This window comes from Bubalus kerabau, chromosome X (genome assembly GCF_029407905.1).
Source record: "Bubalus kerabau isolate K-KA32 ecotype Philippines breed swamp buffalo chromosome X, PCC_UOA_SB_1v2, whole genome shotgun sequence".
In the NCBI taxonomy this organism is placed as follows: domain Eukaryota; kingdom Metazoa; phylum Chordata; class Mammalia; order Artiodactyla; family Bovidae; genus Bubalus; species Bubalus kerabau.
In genome coordinates this window covers 70,408,239-70,430,683 of record NC_073647.1, presented here as the reverse complement: position 1 = coordinate 70,430,683, position 22,445 = coordinate 70,408,239, and the positions used below count along the sequence as shown (strand labels likewise).

Here is a 22,445-nt window from a genome sequence, read left to right as displayed (position 1 = left end):
GGCTGCAGTCCACGGGGTCACTGAGGGTCGGACACGACTGAGCGACTTCACTTTCACTTTTCACTTTCATGCATTGGAGAAGGAAATGGCAACCCACTCCAGTGTTCTTGCCTGGAGAATCCCAGGCATGGGGGAGCCTGGTGGGCTGCAGTCTATGGGGTCACACAGAGTCGGACACGACTGAAGCGACTTAGCAGCAGCAGCAGCAGCGGCTCAGCAGTAAAGAATCTGCCTGCAGTGCAGGAGATGCAGGAGACACAAGTTCAGTCCCTGGGTCAGGAAGATCTCCTGGAGGAGGAAATGGCAACCCACTCCAGTATTCTTGCCTGGAGAATCTCATGGACAGAGGAGCCTGGTGGGCTACAGTCCATAGGTTGCAGAGTGGGACACAGCTGAAGTGACTTAGCACGCATGCATGGACACTCCTGTGTACAAGCCATTGTGGGTACAAAAATGAGTAAGATGTAGTACCTACCCTACCCTGAAGGAGCTCAAGGTCTAGTAAATGGAGGAATTCCTCCCTTCCTTCCTTCCTTCTTTCCATCCCTCAACATTTTCCACACACTACTGTGTTACAGACACTGTGCTAGTTGTGGGAATATAGGATAGTGAAGACAAAGCCTCTGCTTTGGAGTCTAGCAGGATTACAGATGACTGTAAGCAAGTATCTTTTTTAAAAATTAATTTTATTGAAATATAGTTGATTTATAATGTTGCATTAGCTTCAGGTGTACTTCAGAGTGACTGAGTTATATATGAAAGTGAAAGTGAAGTTGCTCAATCATGTCCAACTCTTTGTGACCCCATGGACTGTAGCCCACCAGGCTCCTCCATCCATGGGATTTTCCAGCCAAAAATATTGGAGTGAGTTGCCATTTCCTTCTCCAGGGGATCTTCCTGACTCAGGGATTGAACCTGGGTCTCCTGGAATGCAGGCAGACTCTTTACCATCTGAGCCCCAAGGAAGCCCCGTTATTTGTGTATGTGCACACACATTCTGTTTCATATTCTTTTCCATTATGGTTTATCACAGGATGCTGAATACAGTTCCCTGTCCTATGAAGTAGGGCCCTGTTGTTTATCCATTCTATATATAATAGTTTGCATCTGCTATTCCCAAACTCCCAGTCCATCCCTCCCCCTCCCACCTACCCCTTGGCACCCACAAGTCCATTTGCCATGTAAGCACTTATCTCTAATAAATGTCTCAATGCTCTAATAGTATTGCCTTGGGAGTGGATCTGAGTGATTGATTAACTGATTTGGGAACTGAGGAGGCAGGAAAGGCTTCAGGTAGAAATTTGGGTTAAATTTGGAAGTTGACTTTGAACCCCCAGGTAGACTGAAGTTTCCCACACAGAGGGAACAGCATGAACACACTTGCACACATGCATGCACGTGTGTACACACACACACACACACACACACACACAACATGATATATTTAGAGAAGAGCAAACGGTCAGGTGTGCCTACATCATGTGGGCTCATGTGTGCATGCTGGGGTGGATGAGGGCAGAGGAGGCTGAATAGCTGGAAATAAGGCTCAAAATTAGGCTGGAACTCACAATACTGAAGGTCCTATATAACATGTGTAACACTGAGAAACTTGTGGGTTTTTTTTTTTTCCTTTCATTTTGCAATGGGGAGTTCTTAGTGATTTTCAGATATTATCATCTCATAGCAAGTACTCAATAAAACTTCCTTGAATTGATTGTGGAAGGAGAGAGAGGAGTCTCTTTAAGGGTTAGGCAAAATGACCTTTTATTTGCTCTGGATTCTGCAGTCTTGATTAGGATTGTCAAGAGACTGCCATGGTGGGGAAGGAAAGTATGCCTGACTGAAGAGAGCTTCCAATCAGAACAGTCAAGTTAAAGCACAATTTAAAGGCTCAGAACAAATTGATCTGTATAAAATGTGGGTTATTATGTCATTGAAACCCATACAGAATATCTGATGTGAAGAGCACTTGAAGGCCCTCTTTTTACATATGCTTTTCCATTATAGGTTCTTACAAGATATTAAATATAGTTTCCTGTCCTTTAGAGTAGGACCTTGTTGTTTACCTATTTTATATATAGTCATTGGTATCTGTTAATCCCAAACCCCCAATTTATTTCTCCCATCTTCCCTTTTCCCTTTGGTAATTACAAACAAATTTGTTTTCTATGTCTGTGAGTCTGTTTCTGTTTTGTAAATAAGTTCATTTGTATGATTTTTTTAGATTTCACATATAAGCAATATCAAATGATGTTTGTCTTTATCTGACTTACTTCACTTAGTATGATAGCCTCTACGTCCATCCATGTTGCTGCAAATGGCATTATGTTGTTCTTTTTTGTAGTTGAGTACTATTCCATTGCTCTCAGTCACTGCAGTGATGCCAACATAGGCGGGATGTTTTTCAAAAGCAGGGAAGATGTTGTAGAGGACATTTCAGCATTAGATTGGCTCCCTTGGTGAACCCTGAGATGCTCTCGAAGAAGCCTGATTCTCCAAGGAGTCATTGTAAAATCACTGGACTAAGTGACATTTACTGTCTAGTTTATTCCCATGTTCACACATCAGTGTCTTAACATCTATAGATTTTACCCATTTGTTGAAGTTCTACAGTCTTGTAATCTGCTTCTCTTTAAATTTTTTTTTTTTCTTAAACTTCTATGTAAGGAGCTCTGTGCCTCCTAGTAAATTGTATTTCTCAGGTTTCCAAAGGGGGGCTTTAGCCAAATGACCTGTGGCCACTCCATGCAGGCAGGAAAAAGAGTTAGAATTATGTAATACGTGTTCGTTCTCTCTCTCTCTCTCTCTCTCTCTCTCTCTCTCTCTCTCTCTCCCCTCCCTCTCTTCCTCCCCCACCCTCCCCTTCTCTCTCTCTCGCTCTCTCTCACACACACAACTAGTTTGATGAACTTGAAATACAGAGATGCCAAATGACTTGTCCAAGATCACATGGCTCCTTATGTTAGATCAAAGAATGGAACCAGAAAAACATATACTTCATTATTAATGGTTTGGCTTGAATTGCTGAAGAGATAGTAAGCCCTTCTCTAATATCCTCCACCAAATATTTTATTTTACTAATTTATTGAGAAGTGTGTGTTAGCAAGGTAAATCTATGGTTTCACAATATAAAACAGTATCTCATGGTATTTCTGACTGCATCTATCTCAAATCAGTGAAGTTTTACTTGCCTCTGAAGCTGCTGTGATCTTAACACATGAGACTTAAGCTGACTATGGGCATGCCTGTTGCTCCTAGGAGCTCTCCTGTGAAAGATTCTTGGGTGTTCTTTATGCATGCTCTCCAGGTTTTATGACTTGGAAGTTCCTCCAGCTTCCTTTAAAATCCCTTGGCTACAATCAAGTGCTGTCCTAGGAATGACTTAGTGCACTGGGCCTCGGAGAGAGGGCTTCCTCTCTTGGATGGCTGAGTAGCTCCTTTAATCTATTTATTGCAAGTGTTCATTGCTCTGGGGCTCTGGGATTCTTCAGGATGAAAGCCCTCTATAAATATTTGTTATTGTTATGATAACCAGTATGGCTTCCTGAGTGAGATAAATTTGTCTTCTGGCTTCTGCTTCTCATAGCTTCCTTCCCTATCCTTTTATTTCTCTCTCCAGATAATATTTTGTATTAGAGAATCAATCTATTTGTGCAGTTAATTAAACTGAATGCAGTGTGATAGACATTAGCAACTTTTCAGGTTGTGACTGCTAAGGGATAAAGGCATTGAAGCTCAGCGTTCGTACCATAAATATATTATTGTCATCAACCAGAGGGGAAAATATCCTCAAAAATGGAATTAAAAGTGACAGCAGAAAAATGATTAAATACTGCATGTAGAGGTCATGGGGACTGGTTTCCACAGAATTAAAAATAATAAAGCAATGTTTGAAAATCCCAGAGACTTGTCCTGATAACCCTGACTTTTCCGGTTCCTATAGAATGAGAGTCAGATCATTTACCAGGAACACAAGACCTCCCTGATCTGGCCCCAGACTAGTTTTCCAGACTCATCCATTCCTTCTCTCTCCCATAAATCATTCTCATCCCTCCTTGCTTATAAAGTCCTCCTCCTTCTTTAATCACAACTCACTGGTCCTTCCAGAGTTCAGGTGACAACTCCAATTTGAAACTGCCCTGACTATATTTACCCCCAAACATCTGTTTCCTTTTCTGAAATCTTATATACCTGCCTGCATTCTCATTTGGCATGTCATCCTTCAGGGCAGTAAATTCAAATAGTCTTCTCATGTGAGTCATTCTTATCTCCCAAATATTAGTAGTTTGCAAGCTCCTGAGAGACAGAGCCTAGTACTGCCTTAAGTGATGTATCATTGTGTTCCCAACAGCACCATATGCAGAGGAGATAGTAAATGTTGAGAACTTCATGTTGAGGAGAGTTGTAGTTAAGCAGACTAGAAAAATGAGACTCACAATTGGCAGGAATGAAAGGATATAGGGACACAAGCAGTTGAAATGAAAATGGGATAGATCTCTAGAATTTGGGATTATTTAACAGTTGGGTAGGGGTATTTTATGGTAGCCAACACACAGACCAAAACATCTGGTTGCCTCCAAATATGATTGGCCCAGCTGGTTAGGGTGCTCAGAAATACTTTGCTCTTGAAGTTTAATGGATTTTGTCCAGCTGTGTCAAGTATTCTAGCAGCTGCTCAGAATATAGCACTTCTGGATCACATCTGTTGATGACACAAGGAAGATATGAACATGGGGATTCTTTTATTTCCTTAACTCCAAATATGCAGGTAGTGTTTCCCTGAAACTTGTACTTCCTAGAGGCAAATGATGACAGCCTCTGTCATTAATTTTCCTGAACACGTGTGCATTTGAAATAAATAGTATACATTGGCTCACTCATACCTACTCCCCACCATCTTGCATTCCATATTGATAGACTGCTCCCACTTCAAGCTATGAACTTGTATTGAGTTCTGAAACAGAACAGGCACTTAGTAGGCACTTAATAATTTTTTCCAGGTTTGGCTGATTTAATTAGAGATCTGCTAACTGGCTCAGATGGTAAAGAATCTGTTGGAATGACATGTGAGGGCCAAAACCAGCATGGAGTGAAATCAGTCTATCAGGTCTTTATTGAGAAGTCACCCAGCTCCAGGCTACAGACTGTGAAACAGCCAGTAGAGGAGCCTTTTGGATCTTGTATAATCTAGTTCCCAGGGTGTACAATGATAAAACTACCAGATGTCTTCCAGCTCCAACATGCCTTTTACTCTTGTCCCAGTCCTGTGTATTTTCAAACTCTCTGCCCATCATTGTAAGCATTCACTGAATGAATTATTGAGACTTGTCTGTTTGTATAGATGTACATTTAGAAGATAATACTAAAAAGCATGATACAACTGAAAAGGAATAAAGGACAGTCTAGTATGAGGTGATGTGGACAAAAGTATTTAGACTTCAAAACCCTTCTTTTAAGAGGGAGGGGATTCGGTATACTTATGGCTGATTCACATTGTTGTATGGCAGAAACCAACACAACATGGTAAAGCAATTTTCTTCCAATTAAAAATAAATTTAAAAGAAAACTTTTTTTTCCTAAAGGAATTGAAAAGACTTTTCTATACTTTGTTATTATATCATGAAGACAGTATGTTCATGTTTGCAGGCATTTTTGAGTTTTTTCAGACAAAAAACTGCTACTTCTGCTCTTAGTATTTTAATAGATAAGTATTGCAGATGAAGAATTCCAGGGAAATGAAGAATGATGGTTACACCCCTGAACTGACTGTCTGCACTGATGACATGTTGCCAGCTTCTTTACACTTATCTCGTTTAATCAGGCTGTTTTTCTTGGAGAGCTCTTCAGCCAGGTGACAGGAGCTTGGGTTTCATGGTTGTTGTTTATGAAAAGGGTTAATATTCCTATACTCTGGTATTTCCTGCCTTTTTCTGATACTTCTGAATGTTTTAGAAAAGTTTAAGTCTGGGTGCTGAGGCACAACTCCATAGATCAATATTGCATGTTTTAAATCTGATTCACTATAAAGTGAGTTATTTTGTAGTTCAAACATACCTGTTTTTTAAGATCCCAGCTACTTGGGCTAGCCCCATAACTTCCTAGCTTGCTTTGTAAGACTTTTCAGTGTGTGTTAATGCAAATTTCAACTCTTAAGGATAGATTCTTATATTGCTTGCACATATCCCCCGCCGTATGGTTTAGATATAGGCTATGGAGCAGGATTGCCTAGATTTCAATCCTAGTCATGTCATTTAATAGGTACTGACTTTTTAAAAGCTTTTATTTTATGGAAGTATAGTTTATTTGTTGTTGTTTAGTCACTAAGTCATGTTGGACTCTTTTGTGACCCTATGGACTGTATCCTGCCAGGTTCCTCTGCCCATGGGATTTCCCTGTCAAGAATACTGGAGCAAGTTGTTATTTCCTTCACCAGGAGATCTTCTCAACCCAGGGATTGAACCTGCATCTCCTATATTTGCAGGCAGATTCTGGTGGCTCAGTGGTAAAGAACATACCTGCCAATGCAGGAGACGTGAGTTTGATCCCTGGGTCAGGAAGATCCCCTGGTGAAGGAAATGGCAACTCGCTCCAGTATTCTTGCTGGTATCCTATGGGCAGAAGAGCCTGGCAGGCTACAGTCTATAGGGCTGCAAAGAGTTGGACACAACTTAGCGACTAAGCATACACACATATAGTTGATTTACAATGTGGTGTTAATTTCTGCTGTATAACAAAGTGATTGTTATACATACATACATTCTTTTCACATTCTTTTCCATTATGGTTTATCACAGGATATTGAATATAGTTCCCTGTGCTATATACTATAGGACCTTATTGTTTATTCATTCTATATTGTTTATTCATTCATTCTATATATGATAGGTAGTTAGAACAGGAGAAAGGAGTCCAGAATGGCGGTGGCTAAAAGACAAGGAAGGGAAAAGCCTGCAAAAATAGAACAAAGGAAGGTCTGAGGACCAGAGTGAGGACCTCTGGTAGAAAAAACAGCACTCCTGGCTATCCCAATTTATATAGGGCAGGCCCACAGGGAGGAAAAAACATATAAAAAGAGGAGCCAAAGGGCCAGGGCTCTCTTCTCTTCGTGTCTTTTGAGTCAGCATGCTCTCATGCCTCAAAGATGTATTTTCCTTTTATTTTCTAAATAAAACTGAGCTCTAACACGAAGCTGTAACACTGATCTGTCCAAGAACTATAACATGGTCTGTCCAGACCTGGGACACGTTCTGAGGGCTTTAACGTCTGTCGCTTCAAATTTTTGTTGTGACAAGACAGAACCAAGGAATTACACACTCCCCTGACAATAGTTTGCAAAATCTGCTAACCCCAAACTCCCAACCCAACCCTCCCCTATAATAGCTATTGACTTTAAGCTAGTCTTGCAACTTCTCTTTGTCTTCATTTCCATCTCTGAAAACGGGTTATTCATAGTATCTACCTCAGGGTGTTCTGGTGAGAATTAAATGATTTCAACAGTAAAGCATTTGAACAGGGCCAGTCCCAGAGTTAATATTATTATTTGCCTCTGAAACTGTGTATTTGCTCTTTCCTGTCTCCATAACTTTCTTTCCTACGTGATATTCATGGCTGACTATTTACAGCATACAGATGTTCATTCTAATGTCATCCCTGATGGATACCTCCCCTGTCCACCTACTGTATGCTAGGTCCCTCCCTGCCATGCACTATTATATCACCATGTGATTCCCTTAACTGTCTATATCCACTCTCTGAAACCATTTGGTTTCCACGTTTACATATTATCTGAATATTCTCACTAGAACATAAGTTCCATGAGGCCAGGGTCCTTATCTGCCCTGTTCACCACTGTATCTGTCTGGTAGTGCATAGCACATTCAGTTCAGTTCAGTTGCTCAGTCATGTCTGACTCTTTGTGACCCCATGGACTGCAGCACTCCAGGCCTCCCTGTCCATCATCAACCCCTGGAATTTACTCAAACTCATGTCCATTGAGTCAGTGATGCCATCCAGCCATCTCATCCTCTGTCATCCCGTTCTCCTCCTGCCTTCAATCTTTCCCAGCATCAGGATCTTTTCAAATGAGTCAGTTCTTTGCATCAGGTGGCATAGCACAAGGCAGAGTTCAATTAATATGTGTTGAATGAATAAAGAAATACAGTTACTCTATTTTCAAGCAACCTTTTCTGTCAAAGAACCTTTATGTGCTTCAAAGTAAAAGAAATAGTAGCAATATACACTTTGGATCCTAAAATACTTAAGTGTTTTGCACATTTTCAATGGTTTAGGTGGGAATAGAAGAGAATGTCATTATCACTGGCTTGGAAAATCAAAGCATATGATTTTTGCAATGCCAGTGTCTCCTACAGGGGTCTTTGCCAAATGAGTACCTGATAACGTTGGTCACTGCCTCCTGCTCCCCTCTCTGGACAGATCTTGACATCTCTATGGGTATGACCTTGCCATTTTTATTATAGTATCTCAAGAGCATTTAGCACATGATTTGCACACAGCAGGTGCTCAATAATTATCCACTATATGAATGAACTTACTCTTTTTTTATCATCAAAACTCTATGTCAATGAGATGTGGAAAGAAAAGAGACCACTTGCATAGCAATTTCAAGAGTTAGGGCTTATACTTGTGGGTTTGAGAAGTGCATACACTAACAACAGCCAAACTCTTAATACAGATTTTCTAACTCAGGCCCTTGGAGACTTCTCAAAGAGACCATTGTTTGGTTATTTTAAGGTGGGCTCCCTCTCAAACTTTCAGGTTTCCATAGAGATGGCATGTTTTTCTTCCTGAATGATATTTGCTTGTAACCTCAGAAGCCTGGTCAGCAAATTAGCACAGGTGATTTAAGAGTGAAGAGGGGTGGCTATGGCAGCTTCGAGGTCTTGCTACCCTACAAAGGTCTAGTTTGTTAAATGAAGCGAGGAAAGAGAAGCTAAAGATCATCCTTAAAAAAAAAAAAAAAAACAGGCTACTGATGGAAAGTCTTTCTTTTCCTCTCTGATGAATAAGGATGTGTTAATATGAGGAAAGAAGGAAGGGTTCCAGGTTGCAAGGTTCAAAAGTCAGGACTGGCTGATTCATGTTGATGTTTGGCAGAAACCAACACAATACTGTAAGGCAATTACCCTTCAATTAAAAATATACAAATTTAAATATTTTTAAAATGTCAGAGCTGCAATGTTCTTGTAATAGTTGCCATAGAATAACATTTGTGGGGACAAAATGTGTGTTCAGAAGTTGTTATGGTCAGTGTTCTACAATAAAGCACTTATATGGTAGAAGTGAACTGAGTAGCATGGAATTGTTTAATGGTGTTTGTTAGTTTCAGTTTATCTGAGTATATGCTTCTTGAGGGAGGAGACCCTATCTTAACATTCCTTTTGAATCCTGTATAGCACGTTGCCCTGTCTCATCTGAGAAAATGGGGTTTCTCTCATTTTCCCACTCTCTTGTATTAATGTTTCTAAATCACCTCTCTGATAGCATTGCTTTTTTCCTTGCCAGTCAAACCCTTAAGCCTGACACTAAAACCCTTTCAAGATCTATCTTTTAGTTTGCTTTCCCACCCATTCGAAAATATACCCTAATCTCAGACATCCTGGAGTACTTATCTTGCATTTCCTGGTTATTCCCTGTGCTTTTTTGGTTCAATCTTTCCCACCAACCCTTCCCCCACCAAATGTTTGCTTATGCTGTTCCTTCCCTCTGGAATGCCTCTCCCTCACCCTAGAATCTCTAGCTAATGAAATTCTTCCCATCCTTTAAAGCCCATTGAAAGGCCACCTCGGTGGGAAGTGATCTCTTGGTGTTGCGAATTCCATTAGCCTTTTATCCTAATCTTCTTTTCATCCTCCTAAGGCTCAACACAAAGCCTCCATACAGGTATTCAAATATTTGGAGACTCATAAATGAACTATAGGTTGATTCACATGTATCGCAGGGCCAGAGAGGCAGAAATGACCACCATCTAGCAAGGCTGGCCAGGAGGTATTCTATATACTAAAGCCTGTTTTCATTGCCTTCCTTAATAAAAAGAGAAGATGAATTGGGGGTTGTTTGGGAAGTGATAATCAGGCAAAGAGAAGAAGGCTTACTTGATTACAACTGAGAAGGAACTTCTCAGGAGACCTGACTTGTCGCTGCCCTGAGGAGTACAACATAAGCCTTAGAGGGAAGGGCATTGGGATCTAGAAACACTGAGGACTGTGGCCTTGTCTGGTCTTTTTTACTTCTTGCCACCACTATGCTGTACAGCTCAACAAGCCTGTCAGAAAACTCATCACCTCTTCAATCAGTGGCCATCACTCTGATACCAAGGAAACTATAGGATTCCACAGGGAAGTAATAGATAAGAGGAAAGCAAACCATACGTATTCCCTTCATTAAGACATTCTCACAAGGAACCCAAGTTCTAGCAAATCACATAAAATGAGAGACAAAAATTGCCTTGTTTAGAAGCAGTGTGGCGGAGTGTGATGCCAACAGCAGAGATTAGTAAGCATATATATATATATATATATTCCTTAGGGACCATGGCATGGTGGCCCAAAGCACTTCCCATAAGTTTGATGCTTATGCTTTAAATGCAGACCTGCTCTGTAATCTCATCCATAATGTAACTGTGTTTGTATTTAAAACACTGATTATAGTCAAAGTTACCTCTCCAAAGAGGGTACCGAGTTTATGCTGCTGGGACTTTCAGGGACTACCTGGCATACCACTGAACATTCCAGACTATTCTCAACCCAGATTGGAATAGTGAGGATTCAGTGAGATAATATATAGAAAGCATGTAGCCCAATGCCAGACAGATAGTAAGTGCTCTACATATGGGACCTGTTCATAGTTAATTCCTCTAGGAATATGGTTTTTTGGCCATTAGGAGATTACCATCTTCCTCAAAGCTTTGTCATGAGGATTCTGTGAGGCATGGATACAAAGCAAATTGACTCCTTGATTCCTGGCCAAGTAAAAGTTCACTTTTTAGAGTAGCACTTTATTATTCACATCTTCCAGAGTAAAATGTTGAATTGCATTCACATTAACACATTTTAGAATTTGTCTCTTATGGGTGAAGTGTGTCTCTCCCTTTCTATCCTGAGATAGAGGAAAGAAGACAGGAGCGACAGCCACATAAGAAGCATGCATGCATGTATGCAGGCAGACATGCACATGTGCACACATGCTCACATGCATTCCATGACAGCCTTATAAATACTCCTCCTAATGCCTGTGCTCACCTAAGTGCAAAGCAAGGACCACAGGCCAGAGGGTTCTGACCATGATTCCTATGTACCAAAAACCATTCCACCTTGATCAAGGAAGAAGAGGTCTTATAATATGATGGCAATTATCCAGGCAATTTGCAAAGCATATTTTACCTGCCACGTGCTCTCTGGCAGAAATGATCTCTGATTACAAGCCTTGTGCAATAAATATATAGATATCTTGTTTTACTCTCTTGCTTCTGTGTGTGTGTGTGTGTGTGTGTGTGCGTGCTCAGTCACTCAGTAGTGTCTGACTCTTTGCAGCCCTATGGACTGCATAGCTTACAGGATCTTAGTTCCCAGATTAGGGATCGAACCCGGGCCCTCAGCAGTGAAAGCACCAAGTGGTAAGCACTGGACCACTGGGGAATTCCTGAATACTGCTTATTTTTATGTTTAAACCTCAAATTTAAAAAATTAAATTATACTTGTTACAAAATATTTTTAAATCAAAAAATGCAGATAAATATATACATATATATATATATATAAAAGACCATCCCTCTCCCCACCAAATAGCTGCTGTTAACATTTTTTGTTTGTTTTTGGCCACGCTCCATGGCACACGGGTTCTTAATTTGTCAACCATTGCTGGAACCCAGGCCGCCTGCCTTGGAAGGGCACAGTCATATCCACTGGACGATCCCCTGCCACTGTTGACATCTCTAACAGTAGTTATTATATTTTTTGAGTACAAAGATTCATTTAATTTCACCTTTGTAACAAATAATAAGCTGTCAATAGGGCACAGTTCTTTAGGGGATGACAGTCATGTGACTGGAAGCAACGTCAAGGTGCTAGAATGTGCACCTGAGAACTTAGGAGTGCCCTGAGGTTCACCTTGGCTGCAGCAGAACTCCTTGTGGAAGAAATGGAAAACTAAGTGTCAGAACAGAAGCCATTTCAGAGGGATTGACAGTCCCTGCTAAGGCTCTGTAATGTAAGCAAAACTTTCCCAGCTCATTGCTGGTGAAAACCTTGAGGTCTCGCTCGTGAAAAGCGGGGTTTGTTTTGACAGTCACCTGCAGGTGCTCTTCGCCTTCTCATTGCCCCCAGAGTAGAAAAAAAGTCAATATTGAGTACCAAGGTCCTTTGAACATCACTTATTTTCAGAAACCACTCCTTCAAAAAAATCTATTATAGGTGCTTTTGGGGAGAGTGGGATGTGTGGCAGAAAGATGGGAAGCTCAGTGTTCAGCAAGATTTAGTTGTTACTATAGAACAATGAGTGATTTAAATCTTTCTTGAAGCTGTAGCACTTTAAAGACACTGTCACCACCCATAAGCATGTCAGGGCAATATATTTATATGTAAAGATTTCTTGAGACATTTTAATTGTTTTTCATTCTTTCCACCTACACCTACAGCTCTGATTCTCAGAAACACTCTGAACATGGGAGAACTGAGGAGAAGGGGGTTTGCTCCAAATTTTGGGGGCCTGAGAATTTGCATTTTCCATAAGTTTTTAGGTGATGCTGATGTTGCTGGTTTAAGGTCCAGATTCTGAGAACCACTGCCCTACTAGAAATATATAGGAATGATCCTATCCCAAAATACTTAGGGAGAAAATGAAACTGCAAATTCTCCAAAATACTACTCTTGATTTAGGTGATTGTTAAATGTTATTATATTTATTTTTCTGGCCTTGCCATGTGGCATATGGGATCTTAGTTCCCCAACCAGGGATCAAACCTGGGCCCTGGCATTGGAAGCATGGAATCCTAACCACTGGACCACAAGGGAAGTCCCTAGGTGATGTTTTAGAAAAATTATTGGCCTTAGCTACCACCACACTTCACCAGTTCTTACATATTGCAGATTTTATTTTTCAGATCCATGACAGTATTTGTGTTGCAGAGTTCCTTTTTATCTACCTCTGTACCTTCTAATCAACAGAATTGCTCTGATATTTATGTTTCTGAAAAAATAGAGTCTTCCAGCACTTTCAGGAGATATCTGGGTTATTTGTCTTTGGGAGAGAGGATTTCTGGCCCTGCCAATTATTAACTGTAGATCTTTGAGCGTTATCTAACATCTCTGAACTTCAGTATAGGTGGAGCAGTGATAAAGAATCTGCCTGCCAATGCAGGAGATGCAGGAGATGTGTGTTTGATCCCTGGGTCAGGAAGATCCCCTGGGATAGGAAATGGCAACCCACTCCGGTATTCTTGCCTGGAAAATTCCATGGACAGAGGAGCCTGGCAGGCTACAGTCCCTGGGGTCGCAAAGAGTCAGACACGACTGAGTGACTGAGCATGCATGCATGCATCCACGTCTGTAGAAAGGAAAAAACCCCAAACAGAAAAACACCTGGTTTGCCCAAGGGAGTGTGAGCATTAGACAAGATAAAGCATGCATGAAAGGCCTAGCATGGGGCCAATAAATATTAGGCCTCCATCTCCCATTTATTATCTACATTATTACTTCAAGTGATGCTCTACCACTGTTTCCAGTACTGATTGCTTTGTAATAGATTATAGTATCTGACGGAGCCTGGGCACCATCTCACAGATATCTTAGCAATCCCTATAGTTCTAAGGCATTTTGTGTCAGGGCCAAGTGGGAACAGGTTTAATAATAATAGTTAGAGTTTATTGGTGCCCACTACTAGGACAGCTGAGAATGATCTCATCTAATCCTAACAACAACCCTATAATGAAGGTATTATTATTATCATCATTATTTTTCAGATGAGGAAATGGAGACTCAGAGAGGTTAGGTAACTCGCCTGAGGTCACACAGATGCTAGTGAAGGCAGAGCCAAGATTTAAACTGAGGGCTGTCATTCAATAAAAAAGAAAATAGAGAAAAGTAAACCCAGGGCTGTCTTCTCTCCAGAGTGTGAACCTCTAGCCACTACCTCTTAACCTTAGAATTACAAGCTGTCCCTGTTTAGAAGAGATTAGACATCATAGTCTGGTCCTCCTACAGTAGAGATGAAAGAATGGAGGTACAGGAAGGGCAGTGACATGCTCCAGCTCACTAATGGCAGATCCAAGAGCTCAACTTGAATTGAACTCAGCTTCTGTAGCTTTTACAGCAGTGTAGTTTTGCTTTCATACACATGAAAGTTTTCATTCCCAGTTCAATCATTGGACAAACAATGGTTCTGCTGAATTAGGAGGGGAGGTTAGATATTCCCATGTTTAACAACAACCGGCTCTCTATGGAAAGAGGAAAAAGCCCTATTTCGTAGCATTTGCCAATTTCCACAATATAAATACTCCCACCAAAGCTGATTTCAAGTTCTCAGCGTGATGTCACTAAATGCAGAGTTCAGAAGAGATGCATACAATCCAGAATCTTGAGTTGGCTCTTGCATGCCACTGCCTCCCTCTTTGTAGAGGATGACAAACCAAACCCTGGGTATTGTTCCAAGGTAAGATTCCAATAGTCAAGAAAAAAAAGTGAATGTTTCTTATATGCCAGGATTCTAAAATTCAATATAATTGGTATTCTGGCCAACTCTTCTTTTAGAGTTTAGGACTGGCTCTATTAGTGATATTGAGTCCCTGCCAAAGGGCGTCTTGGGATTTATTTATAGAATCTTTTTCCCCCAAAAGGGTACAGGAATATATTGTGTCATGCTCTATCTTTAGACATGCAAATCCCTTTTCTCAAATGACATCTTAGAGGACAAATTAAGACACTCCTAAGTTGTTTGTTTGTTTTCATTTTGGGGAAAAAAACTCTATGATAGCCAAAAACTCTTTGAATTTTAGAAAATAGCCTAAGGAATACGTGTTTATTTTTAGGAAATTTAGAAAATACAAGCAAACAAAAGAAAATATGTTTAAAACTCCTCTGTTCTTCCAAGAGCCAGAGATAAACATGGCTAACATTTGAGTGTGCCTACTGCTAATATTTTTCTCTTATATGCAGATAGATTTTTTTTAAATGGCTGTACTGCAAAAGAAATCCATTTACAAAATGAAAAGATATCACAGATTATCATCCTCCAGGTACGGGTCCTGCCACTCTATTTGTATTCACGGAAATGGTATGTTAGCTATATTTATGCTGATGTTCTACACACATTTGAAGATAATATTACTAATGGGGATTGTTATCTGTGAGCACAGATGGGGCTCAAAAGACCAGGGTGACAACATCAGCCCTTTCCAGTCCGTGGACCACTGTACACACAAAGACTGTTTTTGAGTCACAATTGCAGCTGTGCTGATAGTGTGGTTGATTGGGACTCTGCCTCTGAGACCTGAGGTCATCCTGGAACTCAGAAAACAACCCCCTCCAGCACTCCCTTATTGCCTTAGCCAGCCCAGCCTGCCTGCTGTTTGTTTCCTGCTGCCCGCAGCTCGGCCCCATTGTTTGAAGTGGGGCTTTAGAGCTGCTTTAATGGGTTTTCTTCTGCTGTCCCTGCTTGGGGTTGCCTCACTGCAACTCACCATACAACAATCTGATCTGGCATCCTGGGGCCATCCTTCACACATGTCCAGCACAGTGGGGCACTGTTAGAAATGGAATTTGTTCATTCCCTCTGCTTCAGCCTTGATTTTCGGGAGACAATACCCTAGAAAAATTTACCAGCCATTGTAACAATGCAAGATCACTGACTCTAGGAAATGAATATTTCTTTCTGCAATAGATTCTCATTATTAAGTTTGGGACTGGTAGCCAGTTAGAGTTGCCAAAAGGTAAGGGAACGTAACTGACCTCTCTGGAATCTTGGCTTTCAGCTCTCCGTCTCAAATGTGGATTTTCTTGACAGATTCTTTTCTACTATGTTTCCCAAGTTTGGTTCCCTACCCGAAGGCCACAGTTGAAAGATGGATAACTGCAAAATGTTTGGAAAAATGTAACTCGTGACGAGGAGTTGCTTAAAGTTGTAGTAAATTGCATGTATAGACATAGGTGATATTCGGTGGATTTATGCTGACGTTTTTGTTCTAATGCATCATTATTGATGAGGGTAGACTGTTTGGCTCCCTTCAGAGAGAAGAAACCTTTTTAGCTAGGAAAACAATGTGACCAGACAGAACCCAGGCCTCTGGACAGTACATGAAAGACCAAGTACTTTTTTAGTTTCAGAAGAGTGAAGAGTAGCAGCTGGGTGACCTTAGGAAAATCACTTCACCTGTCTGTGCCTCAGTTTCCTCCTCAGTAAAAGGCAATGACTAATAGATACCTCATAGGGATGTCACAAGGATTAAATCAGACAGAGCACATGAAGAGCTTTACACACAATGCCTGGCACAAAGTATCAGTAAATGCCCACTCAATGTTGACTGTTTTCTCTAAAGGGAAGCCAGCGTCCTCATAGCCCTAGTTGTAAGGTAGCGATCCCAAGGCAGGAAGCCAACTGACCTTCCAGTTAGACGTTAGTTCCATGGAAGGTGGGAGGAGGGGGAGCTTCCCCTTTCCCCTTATTATGTTGCTTTGAATTCTTGTGAATCACAACATTTAGACCTGTAGTTCTCAACCTCGGCTGCACATTGGAATGACCTGCAGGCTTTAAAAAAATACAAATGTCTGGGCCCCACCTCCAGAAATATTGACTTCATATGTCTGTGGTGGCACCTGGGGAATGGGAAATTTCACAGCTCCCCAAGTGGTTCTAATGTGTGTTGACATGAGAACCACTTGGTTTTAGGCACATGCTGCACATCTGTGATAAAGATGATGAAAATCAGCATCAAGCCATGGAAGGGGCAGAGTGCCACTACAGCCACTGCTGCGCTGCAGCCTTGAGCCTGTATCCTCCCCAATCTTTTGACTCAGGGCAATAATCACCAATCCACAAAATTTGCATTGGCTCCACCTGTATTTACCTGATATCATCCCCTCTCTTCCTTTAATGTGCCCAATGTGCATAAGGGAGGATTCAAAAAGCTCACACCTGGCCTTGTGTTTAAGTTGAGTAAAGGGATGACGGTAGTCTAAGAGTTAATCTCGTTAAAGCTGATCTCCTATGCTTGGGCTGTTAGCTATTGCTCAGCATCTATTAATTTAGGCTTCAACATGTATCTGCCTTGTCCACAGTTTCAGGTGGTGCTATAACTCATGCCCTTCTGTCGGTTCCAGAAAATGACTGCATGTGTTTTATTTAGATAAACTGTAATTATGCCAACTTGCAAGTCTTTTGGTAATTTTGGCCCATTTGTGGATGATAAGTAGTAAAATCCACTCTTCCTTATTACATGCTAAAAATCATCTGAAAACAGATTTGTTTGGTTAATGAAGTCTTATGGGATGGGGGAGACAAGGAAAGGAACATAGTACTTGAGGTTTTCATTCAGCATGGATTACAAACAAGTAGGACAACTTTTGTTTGCTTAGAGGGCTCAAAGCCAGGCAACAAAAACTTACCTTGAGAGGACAGCAGTTAGGAACATGTCTCCACCCTATGTGACTGTGATGTATTCTAGCTTGGTGTAGACACTTAATCCAGGGTGGGGCCTATTAGTAATATAGGCACAATCATTCCCCCCTTACCGTCTATGGTTACTGTTCAACTGGGTAACAAGCTCAGTTTGCAGTTAATGTCTATGTAAAATGGAAATATAAATCATCACTCAAATACTTGCTTTTGTGCCTGGATTCTTTCCTATAAAAATCTTATTGCTCTTGATGGAGGAAAATGGATGTGGTTTTTACACAGGAACATGATTTATGAAGTAATTGTCTGAAGCCCCCCAAAACCAGTTGCAAATAAATTTATCAATTTGAAATGAGATGATCTCGAATCAGAAACAAATGATGGTTACTGAGTTTGGGATAGACATGTACACACTGCTATATTTAAAATGGATAACCAACAAGGACCTCTTGTATAGCACAGGGCACCGGCTCAAAATTATGTAACAGCCTACATGGGAAAATGAAAAATAATAGATATATGGATATGTATAACTGAATCACCTTGCTGTACACCTGAAATTTTCAGAACATTGTTAATCAACTCTACTAAAATATAAAATAAAAAGTTTAAATAGAAACAAATGATGATTGATCATGCAATATTGTATGAAATTAAAGCATTCTCTGAGAAAGAACATTCACTGGAAATGAATTATTGATAATACAGTTTTTAATATGTGACTTAAATTGCTGTAGAAAAGTTTGAAGTTTCTTTCTGAAATGTTAAAATAAAAACTGCCTTCTGGAAGGGACTTAGTGCTAAGCCTCAGTAAAATTTAAGTTTTATCTTAGGCACAAATCTTTTATATTCCAAAATCTTCCTCAAAACTCTGATATTCTGCCAAGTAGGATGAAGAAAGCAGAAGGGGAGGATAGTTGGGTTTGTTTTCTTTATAAAGCTGTTCCTCTTTCTTGTTTATTCACTGTGGCTGGGAGAGAGGTCCTGGGCTGCTTTGTTCTTCAGCTGGGATAACTACTTTACCGAATGAAGGGTTTTGAAATCTTTAGTCTGCTCCCTCAAAGTGAAAAACACAGGCAACATTTGTTGTCTCTAAGTACATTCTAAGTGGAAACTAAAGTTTTGGGTGTTTCAAGGGGCTGACTTTAGACACAGAGTTTTATCCTGAAACTTTTAATGCAGATCTGAGCCTTCCAGAAATAGTAGTTTTTGAAATGGAGTTGTTTTTATTATTGGAGTTTGATTAAATGGATATAGTACATACCAGCTACAGTCAGTAAAGTTGGTCTTTATAGACAAAACATTCATGAAAAAGAAAGAAAAATCAAGTTATTATATTTTATTCCTGCCATTTGATTACAGACAGGTTGTCTAATCAATTTAACTACTGTTGTTTGATCAGACCACCTTTGGTTAATGAATAGATGTGTTTGCTGCTGCTGTTAAGTCGCTTCAGTCGTGTCCGACTCTGTGCGACCCCATAGACGGCAGCCCACCAGGCTCCCCTGTCCCTGGGATTCTCCAGGCAAGAACACTGGAGTGGGTTGCCATTTCCTTCTCCAATGCATGAAAGTGAAAAGTGAAAGGGAAGTCACTCAGTCGTGTCTGACTCCTAGCGACCCCATGGACTGCAGCCTACCAGGCTCCTCCGTCCATGGGATTTTCCAGGCAAGAGTACTGGAGTGGGGTATGTTTAAATGACAGCAAATGAACTCTGGCCTGTGCTTGCCCTCCCCCCACCCCACCCCAGCTTTTTTTGGCTTTTGGTCTTTGCAGCCCAAAATAACTAGTAAATTATGTTCATTCTCATCCTAATTTGGAATGGAAGGATAAAAACAAAGTTTTCCTGCAATCTTTTTGGTGCCTCAGTCACTTTTGGCATCCAGTGACTCTAAACTTTTATTGAGTGTCTGGATAATGAAGGCTCTGTATCCTACTTAAACTAAGAGTTAATTCAACAATGAAACCAAATCTCAAAGTCAAGGTCCCTCCCAATACCCAAATCCTGTTTATCGCAAACCTATATACTGCTATGGCTGGACTATTTATTGCTAGATAGTGCCTTTGCTAGGGTTTTGTTTTTCTTGAAAGACTTCAGTTCAGTTCAGTTGCTCAGTTCTGCCCGACTCTTGGTGACCCCATGGACTGCACTATGCCAGGCCTCCATGTCCATCACCAACTCCTGGGGCTTACTCAAACTCATGTCTATTGAGTTGGTGATGCCATCCAACCATCTCATCCTCTGTCATCCCCTTCTCCTCCCACCTTCAGTCTTTCCCAGCATCAGGGTCTTATCAAATGAGTCAGTTCTTCACATCAGGTGGCCAAAATATTGGAGTTTCAGCTTCAGCATCAGTCCTTCCAATTAATATTCAGGACGTATTTCCTTTAGGATGGACTGGTTGGATCTCCTTGCAGTCCAAGGGACTCTCAAGAGTCTTCTCCAACACCACAGTTCAAAACATCAATTCTTTGCCACTCAGCTTTCTTTATCGTCCAACTCTCACATCCATACATGACTACTGGAAAGACCATAGCTTTCACTAGACGACTTTTGTTGGCAAAGTAATGTCTCTGCTTTTGAATATGCTATCTAGGTTGGTCATAACTTTTCTTCCAAGGAGCAAGCATCTTTTAATTTCATGGCTGCATTCACTATCGGCCGTGATTTTAGAGTCCCCCATCCTAAAAAAATAAAGTCTGTCACTGTTTCCATTGTTTCCCCATCTATTTGCCATAAAGTGATGGGACCAGATGCCATGATCTTAGTTTTCTGAATGCTGAGTTTTAAGCCAACTTTTTCACTCTCCTCTTTCACTTTCATCAAGAGGCTTTTTAGTTCCTCTTCACTTTCTGCCATAAGGGTGCTGTCATCTGCATGTCTGAGGTTATTGGTATTTCTCCTGGCAGTCTTGATTCCAGCTTCTGCTTCCTCCAGCCCAGCATTTCTCATGATGTACTTTGCATAGAAGTTAAATAAGCAGGGTGACAATATACAGCCTTGACATATTCCTTTCCCAATTTGGAACCAGTCTGTTGTTCCATGTCCAGTTCTAACTGTTGCTTCTTGACCCGCATACAGATTTCTCAGGAGGCAGGTCAGGTGGTCAGTATTCCCATCTCTTTAAGAATTTTCCACAATTGTGATCCACACAGTCAAAGGCTTTGGCGTAGTCAATAAAGCAGAAGTAGATGTTTTCTGGAACTCTCTTGCTCTTTCAATGATCCAACAGATGTTGGCAATTTGATCTCTGGTTACTCTGCCTTTTCTAAATCCAGCTTGAACATCTGGAAGTCCACAGTTCACATACTATTGAAGCCTGGCTTGGAGAATTTTGAGCATTACTTTGCCAGCATGTGAGATGAGTGCACTTGTGCAGTAGTTTGGGCATTATTTTGCATTGCCTTTCTTTGGGATTGAAATGAAAACTCTTTCCAATCCTGTGACCACTGCTGAGTTTTCCAAATTTGCTGGCATATTGAGTGCAGCACTTTCACAGCATCATCTTTCAGGATTTGAAATAGCTCAACTAGAATTCCATCACCACCACTAGCTTTGTTTGTAGTGATGCTTCCTAAAGCACAGTTGACTTCGCACTCCAGGATGTCTGGCTCTAGGTGGATGATCACTGTCATGGTTATCTGGGTCATGAAGATCTTTTCTTGTATAGTTCTTCTGTGTATTCTTGACACCTCTTCTTAATATCTTCTGCTTCTGTTAGATCCATACCATTTCTGTCCTTTATTGTGCCCGCCTTTGCATGAAACCTTCCCTTGGTATCTCTAATTTTCTTGAAGAGATTTCTAGTCTTTCCCATTCTATTGTTTTCCTCTATTTCTTTGCATTGATCACTGAGGAAGGCTTTCTTATTATCTCCTTGCTATTCTTTGGAACTCTGCATTCAAATGGGTATATCTTTCTTTTCTCCTTTGCCTTTTGCTTCTCTTCTTTTCACAGCTATTTGTAAGGCCTCCTCAGGCAGCCATTTTGCCTTTTTGTATTCTTTTTCTTGGGGATGGTCTTGATCCCTGCCTCTTGTACAATGCCATGAACCTCCATCCATAGTTCTTCAGGTGCTCTATCAAATCTTATCCCTTGAATCTATTTGTCACTTCCACTGTATAATGATAAGGGATTTTATTTAGGTCATACCTGAATGTTCTAGTGGTTTTTCCTACTTTCTTCAATTTAAGTCTGAATTTGGCAATAAGAAGTTTATGATCTGAGCCACAGTAAGCTCCCAGTCTTGCTTTTGCTGACTGTATACAGCTTCCCCATCTTTGGCTGCAAAGATTATAATCAATCTGATTTCGGTATTCACCATGGTGATGTCCATGTGTAGATTCTTCTCTTGTGTTTTTGGAAAATGATGTTTGCTATGACCAGTGCATTCTCTTGGCAAAACTCTACTAGCTTTTGCCCTGCTTCATTCTGTACTCCAAGGCCAAATTTGCTAGTTACTCCAGGTGTTTCTTGACTTCCTACTTTTGCATTCCAGCCCCCTATAATGAAAAGGACATCTTTTTTAGGTGTTAGTTCTAGAAGATCTTGTAGGTCTTCATAGAAACTTTCACCTTCAGTTTCTTCAGCATTACTGATCTGGGCATAGACTTGGATTACTGTGATATTGAATGGTTTGCCTTGGAAATGAACAGAGATGATTCTGTCATTTTTGAGATTGCATCCAAGTACTGCATTTTGGACTCTTTTGTTGACTATGATGGCTACTCCATTTCTTCTAAGGGATACTTGGGGAGGCTGTTATTTATGTAATAGCTTTCATTCTATAATTAGACATCCTATCCAACCAAAAATGAACCTT

At 40.7% G+C, this 22,445-nt stretch overlaps 1 protein-coding gene and 1 long non-coding RNA gene across 4 annotated transcripts in view; one reads left to right on the top strand and one right to left on the bottom strand.

Moving 5' to 3' along the window:
- LOC129639630 (uncharacterized) overlaps positions 1 to 17,006 on the bottom strand; it is a 34,618-nt gene extending 17,612 nt beyond the window's left edge. Inside the window, exons 1-4 of one of the 3 annotated variants that reach the window (XR_008708517.1) lie at positions 16,611 to 17,006; positions 15,960 to 16,080; positions 15,692 to 15,816; positions 4,038 to 4,702 (exon numbers count right to left, since the gene is read on the bottom strand). This is a non-coding gene — a long non-coding RNA (uncharacterized LOC129639630). Of the gene's footprint in view, positions 1 to 4,037; positions 4,703 to 14,464; positions 15,817 to 15,959; positions 16,081 to 16,610 lie in introns of those variants that run through there. The other 2 variants (XR_008708516.1, XR_008708515.1) reach the window with 2 other exon arrangements.
- The window catches only part of COL4A6 (collagen type IV alpha 6 chain), a 337,408-nt gene that overhangs the window by 93,686 nt on the left and 221,277 nt on the right, over positions 1 to 22,445 (top strand). The gene's annotated exons all lie outside the window — the stretch shown is intronic.